Source organism: Cylas formicarius, unplaced genomic scaffold (genome assembly GCF_029955315.1).
Source record: "Cylas formicarius isolate icCylForm1 unplaced genomic scaffold, icCylForm1.1 PGA_scaffold_246__1_contigs__length_16086, whole genome shotgun sequence".
Lineage (NCBI taxonomy): Eukaryota > Metazoa > Arthropoda > Insecta > Coleoptera > Brentidae > Cylas > Cylas formicarius.
In genome coordinates this window covers 5001-16086 of record NW_026844289.1, presented here as the reverse complement: position 1 = coordinate 16086, position 11086 = coordinate 5001, and the positions used below count along the sequence as shown (strand labels likewise).

The window sequence follows — 11086 nt, the reverse complement described above, 5'->3', positions numbered from 1 at the left end:
CGTGAAAAAGGAAAAGAAAGCCAAGAATCCCAGAACGAAACCCAACCATCCGCCGACTTCCGAAATGGTAAACAACGCCATAAAGGGACTAAAAGAGAGAGGCGGTTCTTCGTTGCAAGCCATAAAAAAATACGTGGCCGCCAACTACAAAGTGGACGCCGAAAAAGTGGCTCCTTTCATTAAAAAGTACTTGAAGTCGGCCGTCGCTGCGGGAACTTTGGTTCAAACCAAGGGCAAAGGTGCGTCCGGTTCGTTCAAATTGGCGTCTTCGACTTCTAATTCGGCGAAAAGCGGAGCCGCGTCCTCATCCTCGGAAAAAAAGAAGTCTCGTGACCAGAACGAAGAAAGCGTCTCCGAAAAAAACCACCGGAGAAAAATCTGGCGCCGCAGGTGGTGGTGGTGGCGCTTCTTCGAAGCCCGCCGTAAAAAAGGCGGTCGCCGCCTCTCCGAAGGGAAAAGGAAAAAGCGGGGCCGCCGCGTCGTCCGTGGAGAAGAAATCGGCAGCTAAAAAATCCGCCGAAAAGAAAACCGCCAAAGGCGCCGCCGGAACGGCGGTAGCGGCGTCGATTAAAACCAAATCGCCTTCGAAAGCCAAAAAATCAAACAAGGGACCGACGAAGAAACCGAAAGCGCCCAAACCCAAAACGGCAAAATCGCCTCCCGTAGCCGCTTCCGGCAAAGTTAAAAAGCCCGTCTCGCCCAAAAAGAAGAAATGAACCGCCGAGAGAACGTCGATGGGTGTTTAAAAAAAAAACGAAATTTTCGAAACGGTTCTTATCAGAACCACAAAAAAAATCGCTATCGAATTCGTAACTATCTTCAAAGGCAAACTCGAATCCCGGGCGTCTCGGGGGTAAATAGAAAACGATTTCTTTAAAAAATATATATAAGTATAAATTTATTAAAAAATCTCGAAAAGGACTTCTCTTTTTCTTCTTTTTTCTCTTTTCCATTTCGTTCTCCCTACGACAAACTTATTCTAACTTATCCGCCGGCGAATTTTAAACTGCATCTCGTTTAACAACGAAGCGTAGTCGATTCCGACGACGATCACGCAAACATTAAGAGAAATATCCCCGCGAACGTATTTATATGAGAAGAAAGTCCGTTGACAAGCTCCTCCCACCGAAAAGCGAACAGGGGGCGGAGCTTGTTGACCGACTCCGTCGCGATATAAATACGTTCGCCGGGGTTTTTTCTCATTTCGATCGCGAAGACCGCTTTTCTTTGTGAATAATAATGCCTTCGAAAACCGGTGGAAAAGCCGCCGCGAAAAAGCAGAAGAACGAAAGCCGTCACCAAATATACCAGAGGTCGAAATAAAAACTCGTCCGGTTTTACAAAGCAACGGGGAGTGGGGGGGGTTCTTTTCAGAACCACTAATAATTTTTTTTAAAGACGTCGTTAGTTGCGAAAAAAAAAAAATCCAACCGGGCCGTTCTCAAATAATTAATAAATGAAAAAGTTTTATTTTTTATTTTCAATTTTTAACGAAATCTTAAAGGAAAATGATTTGTGGTTCTTAAAAGAACCGGTTTGTTGTTAATAATAATAAAAGAGATTATTATTAATCTTAAGCTCTCTCTCCCCTGATACGCCTCGCCAATTGAATATCTTTCGGCATGATCGTTACTCGTTTGGCATGAATGGCGCACAAATTTGTATCTTCGAAAAGACCGACGAGATAAGCTTCGCTCGCTTCTTGCAACGCCATTACCGCGGAACTTTGGAAACGCAGATCCGTTTTAAAGTCTTGAGCGATTTCTCTGACCAGTCGTTGGAACGGTAATTTTCGGATCAATAGTTCGGTGCTCTTTTGATAACGTCTAATTTCTCTCAAAGCCACGGTGCCCGGTCTGTAGCGATGAGGTTTTTTAACTCCTCCGGTTGCCGGTGCACTTTTTCTCGCCGCTTTGGTCGCCAACTGCTTTCGGGGCGCTTTTCCTCCGGTCGATTTACGAGCGGTCTGCTTGGTTCTGGCCATGATAATAAAACACGTTCGCGGACGTACTAGAACACCAAATCACTAACACTCGTCGACAGATAATGGCCGCACGAACGTCCGTCCGTTTAATTTGTACCCGAGCGTTTTCTCTTCTCATTGGTCCAATCGACCTTTTTGGGCGTGGCGAATTCCGACTCGACAAAACCGAAGCGCCGGACCGTTTTCGGTCAGTTGATCGTGGCACTTCGGACGGTTTTGTTTGTTATATATCGATCAGAGAACTCGGCTCGTATTAAAAATGACCGGTAGAGGGAAAGGCGGCAAAGGTTTGGGAAAAGGTGGTGCAAAGCGACATCGCAAAGTGTTGAGGGATAACATTCAGGGAATAACCAAGCCGGCCATTAGAAGATTGGCCCGTCGCGGAGGCGTGAAACGAATTTCCGGATTGATTTACGAAGAAACTCGTGGCGTTTTAAAGGTGTTTTTGGAAAACGTCATCAGAGACGCGGTAACCTATACGGAGCACGCCAAAAGAAAAACGGTAACGGCAATGGACGTGGTGTACGCCCTAAAAAGACAAGGTAGAACTCTTTACGGATTTGGTGGCTAAATTTTTCGTCGATCTTGCGGAAACACAAAAAAAAAAAAAAAAGGTTCTTTTCAGAACCACAAAATACGTTCCAAAGATTATTCGTTATTTCGAGTATAATGCCCAACAAACCATTATCGAGTCGAGGTAAGTTTTGAATTTTTAATTTCTCCCCGTGTTAGTGTGATTATTAAATCTGTGAAATAAAGGAAACGAAATCTCAAATAGAAAAGTATTTGTGGTCCTTACAAGAACCGTCTTCCTTCCCGGCGAAAACTTTATTTAGCTTTGTTGTCGGTTTTCTTAGGCAACAGAACCACCTAGCGATCTTAACTTCGGATAATAATTTGTTCAATTCCTGGGATCGGCAATTGTAAATGTCGAGGTATTATACCGGTTTTCTTATAGTCCGAAAGAGAAAACGTAAAAAGAAGGAACGTTTCTTTTTTTTTTTTTTTTTAATAATCTGTTAAATAAACGAAACGAAATCTCAAATAGAAAAGTATTTGTGGTCCTTAGAAGGACCGTTTTCCCATCGTCTTCCCTCGCCGCAATTTTTATTTTGCTTTGTTGTCGGTTTTCTTGGGCAAAAGAACCGCTTGAATGTTCGGCAAAACACCTCCCTGAGCGATCGTTACTCCCGATAATAATTTGTTCAATTCCTCGTCGTTTCGGATCGCCAGTTGTAAATGTCGCGGAATGATTCTGGTTTTCTTATTGTCCCTCGCCGCGTTACCGGCCAATTCCAAAACTTCGGCGGCCAAATATTCCATTACGGCCGCCAAATATACCGGAGCTCCGGCGCCGACCCTCTCCGCATAGTTTCCTTTCCGAAGTAATCGGTGAATTCTACCTACCGGAAACTGTAAACCGGCCCTGCTAGAACGAGACTTCGCTTTCCCTTTGACTTTGCCTCCTTTTCCGCGTCCCGACATCGTTATTACCGTTAATAGTACACGCACGAACGTTAACAGCACAATGACGCTCTCGCAGACCGTGGGCGCGCTATTTATAGGACATGGGCATGGACCAATGGGATTAGCGCTTCGGCGAACGATGCCCGGGGGCGGAGCTTGTCGGCCGACTCGGTTCTCAAATAAATAGCTGCGGCCCGGTGTGGGCCTTGTCAGTCCGTTACTTTGCGCGCGTCTAATCGATTGTAGAAAATGCCACCGAAAGTAAGCGGTAAAGCGGCGAAAAAAGCCGGCAAGGCTCAAAAAAATATTTCGAAGAGTGATAAGAAAAAGAAACGCAGGAGGAAGGAGAGTTACGCAATTTACATTTACAAAGTGTTGAAGCAAGTTCATCCGGATACTGGCATTTCGAGCAAAGCCATGTCCATTATGAATTCGTTCGTAAACGACATTTTCGAAAGGATTGCCGCCGAAGCTTCTCGTTTGGCTCACTATAATAAGCGATCCACTATTACTAGCAGAGAGATTCAAACGGCCGTGAGATTGTTGTTGCCCGGAGAGTTGGCCAAGCACGCCGTCAGTGAAGGGACCAAAGCCGTCACAAAATACACCAGTTCTAAATAAATGAGCGTCGACTTGGAGAGTGTAAATTCACCAAAAACGGTTCTTTTCAGAACCACAATTTTTATATATTAATCAATTCGTTTATTCATATCTTTCTTTCTTATTTTTTTTTTTTTCGAATCATAGTTAGATAAAAGTGCTTATCGTCGAAATAAATGGCAGGAACCCGGTTTCGCGTTTATTTCGATTGACGTTTTTGGTTAGCAAAATTGAATTTTCCTATTTTTTTATTTAATTAGGTCAGTTCGTGTTGAACGTAGTTTTGATTACTTTTTATTTGAGTGTGCTTAATTTTGTTTGTGTTTGTTTAGTTTTTGCGAATTGTGGTTCGTTTTGGTGAAGTTTTGCATGTTTTTTTTTTTGGTTTGGTTGATTTGGGTTTGTTACACGGTTAATTTTGGTTTCTTTTGCTGAATTTTCGCTAGTTTTGGTTACTTTGGTTTATTATTTCCAGTTTCGGCCGCTATTGGTTAGTTAGGATTATCGTTAGTTTTGGGTTTGTTTAGGATAATTTTGGCTTGTTTTTGTTAATTTTGACTACTTTTGCTTAATTTTGCTTAGTTTTGGTTACTTTGGTTTATTATTTCCAGTTTCGGCCGCTATTAGTTAGTTAGGGTTCATTTCGGTTAGTTTTTGTGAACGTTTCCTATTTTTGCTTAATTATCGTTAGTTTTGGTTTGTTTAGGATAAGTTTGGCTTGTTTTTGTTAATTTTGACTACTTTTGCTTAATTTTGCTTAGTTTTGTTTACTTTGGTTTATTATTTCCAGTTTCGGCCGCTATTAGTTAGTTATGGTTCGTTTCGGTTAGTTTTTGTGAACGTTTCCTATTTTTGCTTAATTATCGTTAGTTTTGGTTTGTTCAGGATAAGTTTGGCTTGTTTTTGTTAATTTTGACTACTTTTGCTTAATTTTGCTTAGTTTTGGATAATTTGGTTTGTTTTGCCGAACTTTGGCCAATTTTGGTTTGTTATGATTAATTTTGCTTAGTTGTGGTTATTTTTGTTCCTTTTGGTTAGTTTTGTTTAATTTTGGTTATATTCGGTTAATTTTGGTTAGTTTTGCTTATTTTTGCTTTGTTTCGGTTAGTTTTGCTTATTTTTCTCTGCTCGCGGCTAGCGGCAAAAACCTTTTATGGGAGTATATGTTAAAATGAATAAAATAAAAAAAAAAAAACAAAACTCTCTTCCCGCTGGTCCGCAATATTAAAGAAGACGGACTTATAAATGTTTAATAATGAATTTATTAAATCGCGAGAAAAAAAAATGCAAACACCCGAAATTAAAAATGATGGAGAGTATCGTCCGACAAAATCCGGGGACGGCGATTTATTTTTAAGTCGGAACCGGAACCGGCGGTCAGTTAACAAAAGTAAGTAAAGAAAAAAAAATATTTGAAAAAGTGCCCGCTTTAACCAAATCGAACGTAACCACGAGCGAAAGTTTCGCTCCGAACTTTATTTGCCCGCCGCAGCCGATATTCGGGTTTTCACGTGAAACGTTCGGAAGACTAAGGAATGGTCCGTTACCTATAATAGGTGAGATGGTCTCGAGCGCGACCGCCGCGTCGTGCGTATAGACACTTCTCCCTTCGCAGAGCAAAATGCTTTTTCGATCGTTAGATCGCCTTCGAGTCGACCGTTTGGCGCGATTAATTGGCTCGCTTAACATTTTCGTATCGTGGGTTCAATTTTTTAAGAAAAATTGGTTTCCTTCATCGGTACGGGAACGTAGACCGTTTTTCGTTTGCCATCGGCCCGTCTTCGTAGCAGCGATTGCTCGAGCGTTCGAAAACATTTTAAGGCTCCGCACCTTATACAGCTAGATCGCGAACTTAGCGGGTGTTTTAAAGTAAGATTTGGCACTTCGTGGTTCGAAAGCGGTCGCCCTATAATATTTTTCTTCCGAAAAATTTGCGATAACTCTCATCTAACCGAGCGAGTTTATATGCGAATCCGGAACGTTTCTTTCGAGAAATCTCGTGTCGCTTTCAATCTAGCGAAGAGTGATCGAGAGAATGTCCGAAAATTTCCGTCGATCGACGTTCGTTGCCCGAGGCACATCGGTTCGACGCGCGCCGCATTTTAAAGCTTATTATGCGCGCGCGAGTCGGATTGTTTGATCGCGCACTCACGTCGTCTCGATATTTATTACCAACAAAAAAAAATTGGACGGATCGCGTCCGAATAATAATAATAACGAGTGTGGCGTCGGGAACGGTTCATTTCCGTACTCGCACGCTATCACCGCCACACAAAGTGGTCGCGTCTGTTTCTATTTAAAAATAAAATAAACGCGTTTCGCGCGCGTAATTATTATTTTTAAAAAAGAGACTGTTTGTTGTCGTACCGCGCCCGATCGTCGTCATCCGTGGCGGCGGCGGCGGCGGCGCGCTCGACACGTAGAACAGCTCCCTGGTTGATCCTGCCAGTAGTCATATGCTTGTCTCAAAGATTAAGCCATGCATGTTTCAGTACAAGCCAAATTAAGGTGAAACCGCGAAAGGCTCATTAAATCAGTTATGGTTCCTTAGATCGTACCCACAATTACTTGGATAACTGTGGTAATTCTAGAGCTAATACATGCAAACAGAGGTCCGACCGGAGACGGAAGGAGTGCTTTTATTAGATCAAAACCAATCGGTGGCGGGTTCGCGCCCGACATCGTTCAACTTGGTGACTCTGAATAACTTTACGCTGATCGCACGGTCTCGCACCGGCGACGCATCTTTCAAATGTCTGCCTTATCAACTGTCGATGGTAGGTTCTGCGCCTACCATGGTCGTAACGGGTAACGGGGAATCAGGGTTCGATTCCGGAGAGGGAGCCTGAGAAACGGCTACCATATCCAAGGAGGGCAGCAGGCGCGCAAATTACCCACTCCCGGCACGGGGAGGTAGTGACGAAAAATAACGATACGGGACTCATCCGAGGCCCCGTAATCGGAATGAGTACACTCTAAACCCTTTAACGAGGATCAATTGGAGGGCAAGTCTGGTGCCAGCAGCCGCGGTAATTCCAGCTCCAATAGCGTATATTAAAGTTGTTGCGGTTAAAAAGCTCGTAGTCGAATTTGTGTCTCGCGCCGCCGGTTCATCGTCCGCGGTGTTAACTGGCGTGCCGCGAGACGTCCTGCCGGTGGACTTAGCCCGTTCACGCGGGCGGTCCAACTCAATCCTGCCGCGGTGCTCTTCATTGAGTGTCGAGGTGGGCCGGCACGTTTACTTTGAACAAATTAGAGTGCTTAAAGCAGGCTAAAACTTCGCCTGAATACTGTGTGCATGGAATAATGGAATAGGACCTCGGTTCTATTTTGTTGGTTTTCGGAACCCCGAGGTAATGATTAATAGGAACGGATGGGGGCATTCGTATTGCGACGTTAGAGGTGAAATTCTTGGATCGTCGCAAGACGGACAGAAGCGAAAGCATTTGCCAAAAACGTTTTCATTGATCAAGAACGAAAGTTAGAGGTTCGAAGGCGATCAGATACCGCCCTAGTTCTAACTGTAAACTATGCCAGCTAGCGATCCGCCGACGTTCCTCCGATGACTCGGCGGGCAGCTTCCGGGAAACCAAAGCTTTTGGGTTCCGGGGGAAGTATGGTTGCAAAGCTGAAACTTAAAGGAATTGACGGAAGGGCACCACCAGGAGTGGAGCCTGCGGCTTAATTTGACTCAACACGGGAAACCTCACCAGGCCCGGACACCGGAAGGATTGACAGATTGAGAGCTCTTTCTTGATTCGGTGGGTGGTGGTGCATGGCCGTTCTTAGTTGGTGGAGCGATTTGTCTGGTTAATTCCGATAACGAACGAGACTCTAGCCTGCTAACTAGGCGTATTTAGACATCTCAAAGGCCGGCCGGCTCGGGGTTCGCCCCGTTGTCGCGCGCGGTTTTTACTGTCTGCGTACAAACAATTCTTCTTAGAGGGACAGGCGGCTTCTAGCCGCACGAGATTGAGCAATAACAGGTCTGTGATGCCCTTAGATGTTCTGGGCCGCACGCGCGCTACACTGAAGGAATCAGCGTGTCCTCCCTGGCCGAGAGGCCCGGGTAACCCGCTGAACCTCCTTCGTGCTAGGGATTGGGGCTTGCAATTGTTCCCCATGAACGAGGAATTCCCAGTAAGCGCGAGTCATAAGCTCGCGTTGATTACGTCCCTGCCCTTTGTACACACCGCCCGTCGCTACTACCGATTGAATGATTTAGTGAGGTCTTCGGACCGATACGCCGATGGCGTTTCGGCGTCGTCGATGTGTCCGGGAAGTTGACCAAACTTGATCATTTAGAGGAAGTAAAAGTCGTAACAAGGTTTCCGTAGGTGAACCTGCGGAAGGATCATTAAAGTGATAATAAAAATTACACAGTTTGTCTTTATTTAGTCGAACGAATTTTTGTCGCTGACGCTCGGTCGAAAATATCTCGCGTCGATCTTTAAGTCGGCCGCGATTAAATTCGACGACTACGACGACCACTCGACCACCGTAAAAAAGGGGAGAGAGGAGTAGGAGTAGGAGGAGCGCCGACAAAATTCCGGGTACCTAGACGGAACTCGAAGCGCGAAACCTAGTTTCGCGCTCGCCGTCGACAAGGTGTCAAACGATATTCGCCCGGAGCACCGAAAAGTACTTACACCCACCCGCGACCCGCGAGGAGGTGTGTATATAAACTTTAAACCGGCGCGGGTCGTCCGAACGCGAACGCGCGCGCGCCTACCGTCTGAATAATAAAGAACAAAGGGCGCGCGGCGAAGTGTTCCGTCGGATAGACCGGCCCGAAATCGAACTTTTTTTTTTTTTTTACGTCGAAAGGTATATACCATCGCCTTCCGTAAAAAAAATGTATGTGTCGATAACAACGCCGACGACTCTTTTTCGGAGACGAAAAGCGTTAAACCGATCGAAAAAAGATTACCCTAAACGGTGGATCACTTGGCTCGTGGGTCGATGAAGAACGCAGCTAATTGCGCGTCAACTTGTGAACTGCAGGACACATGAACATCGACATTTCGAACGCACATTGCGGTCCTCGGATTCTGTTCCCGGACCACTCCTGGCTGAGGGTCGTATCCAATTTAAAGACTGCTCGGTTTTTTCGCCCGCGAGGCGCGAGAAACGTCGGAGCGAGTTGGACGTGTAGCGCGGGAAGGAGTGAGGAGCAACAGCACGTTCGCGCTTAGCGCGCGATCTCTCTCCTACCCGGTCTCGCGACGTTTTAAAACGCGAAAGCGAAACTCCGGCCGCGTTCTAAGGAACGCGACCGAGTTTGCGAACGACGTCGATTTTCGACGCACCGGTTCGTCGCGTCGCGCTCGCTTAAAAGCGCGAGAGACGAGCGTAATTAAAACCGCCCGCGTATGTCGCAGGTCCGCGCAAAATTGACGATCGTCGTGTCCGTTATTTTCTCGATAAGAAGAAAAGGTGTCCGACGTCTGATCGTTTGCGGCCGCGTAACGAGTGGTGGATATAGCGGTTTTAAATATAAACGCTGAACCGTTTCGAAATTCACGTCTACGTTTTATATATATATTTATATATATATATATATATATATATATATAATGATTTTATCGATCGACCTCAGAGCAGGTGAGACTACCCGCCGAATTTAAGCATATTAATAAGCGGAGGAAAAGAAACTAATTAGGATTCCCTCAGTAGCTGCGAGCGAACAGGGAAGAGCCCAGCACCGAATCCCGCGGCCGATACCGGGCGCCGGGAAATGTGGTGTTAGGGAGGTTCCGTTATCCCGAGATCGTCCGGCGCGTCCAAGTCCTTCTTGAACGGGGCCACAGCCCATAGAGGGTGCCAGGCCCGTAGCGACCGCCGTCGATCGCGGGAGGGATCTCCTCAGAGTCGGGTTGCTTGAGAGTGCAGCCCTAAGCGGGTGGTAAACTCCATCTAAGGCTAAATATGACCACGAGACCGATAGCGAACAAGTACCGTGAGGGAAAGTTGAAAAGCACTTTGAAGAGAGAGTTCAATAGTACGTGAAACCGTTTAGGGGTAAACCTGAGAAACCCGAAAGGTCGAAGGGAGAAATTCATTCGCGTTTCGGAGTCGGCGCGAGACGTTCGCGCGACGGGGAGGACGGTTACCCGTTACCTTTTCCGCGCCTTACGTTTTTCGACCCGGCATCGAACGCGTGCACTTTTCTCCTGGTAGGACGTCGCGATCCGTCGGGCGTCGGTCTAAGGTCCGCGGCGGAGCCCGCGCGGTTTTCTCGAATCGCGCGGACCCGCGGTATCCTGACCGACTCGCTCGACGGTACGAGAAAGGTCACGGGTCGCTTTAAAAGCGTTCGACTCGCGGCAAGCGCTCCGGATACTAGTCGGCTATCGGACCCGGTGCCGGTACCGACCTCCGGTGACTGTTGGCCTCGAAGTTCTCGAACCGACCCTCGCTCGTAAAAAAGCGTGACCGATCTGCGACGCTATAGCTTTGGGTACTTTCAGGACCCGTCTTGAAACACGGACCAAGGAGTCTAGCATGTGCGCGAGTCATTGGGATTCGCTAAACCTAAAGGCGTAATGAAAGTAAAGGTTCGTCTCGCGCGAACCGAGGGAGGATGGGCGATTCGCCTTTAAAGCGGTCGCCTCGCACTCCCGGGGCGTCTCGTTCTCATCGCGAGAAGAGGCGCACCAAGAGCGTACACGCTGGGACCCGAAAGATGGTGAACTATGCCTGGTCAGGACGAAGTCAGGGGAAACCCTGATGGAGGTCCGTAGCGATTCTGACGTGCAAATCGATCGTCGGAACTGGGTATAGGGGCGAAAGACTAATCGAACCATCTAGTAGCTGGTTCCCTCCGAAGTTTCCCTCAGGATAGCTGGCGCTCGTAGCGTACGAGTTTCATCCGGTAAAGCGAATGATTAGAGGCATTGGGGTCGAAACGACCTCAACCTATTCTCAAACTTTAAATGGGTGAGATCTCCGGCTTGCTCGAACTATATATATTTATTTATATATTATTGAAGCCGCGAGAGACACGAATCAGAGTGCCAAGTGGGCCATTTTTGG

The 11086-nt window shown here is 46.5% G+C and overlaps 3 non-coding genes across 3 annotated transcripts in view; all 3 read left to right on the top strand.

Annotated features, from left to right (window-relative positions):
• The first annotated feature begins 6480 nt into the window (after positions 1 to 6480).
• On the top strand, positions 6481 to 8411 carry LOC132697575 (small subunit ribosomal RNA). Its single transcript, XR_009618196.1, has one exon. It is a non-coding gene; the product is annotated as a small subunit ribosomal RNA (ribosomal RNA).
• Positions 8412 to 8978: 567 nt separating this feature from the next.
• On the top strand, positions 8979 to 9133 carry LOC132697574 (5.8S ribosomal RNA). The gene has a single exon (XR_009618195.1). It is a non-coding gene; the product is annotated as a 5.8S ribosomal RNA (ribosomal RNA).
• Positions 9134 to 9641: 508 nt separating this feature from the next.
• The window catches only part of LOC132697576 (large subunit ribosomal RNA), a 4072-nt gene continuing 2627 nt past the window's right edge, over positions 9642 to 11086 (top strand). Inside the window, exon 1 of the ribosomal RNA XR_009618197.1 lies at positions 9642 to 11086. This exon is cut by the window's right edge and continues 2627 nt beyond it. This is a non-coding gene — a ribosomal RNA (large subunit ribosomal RNA).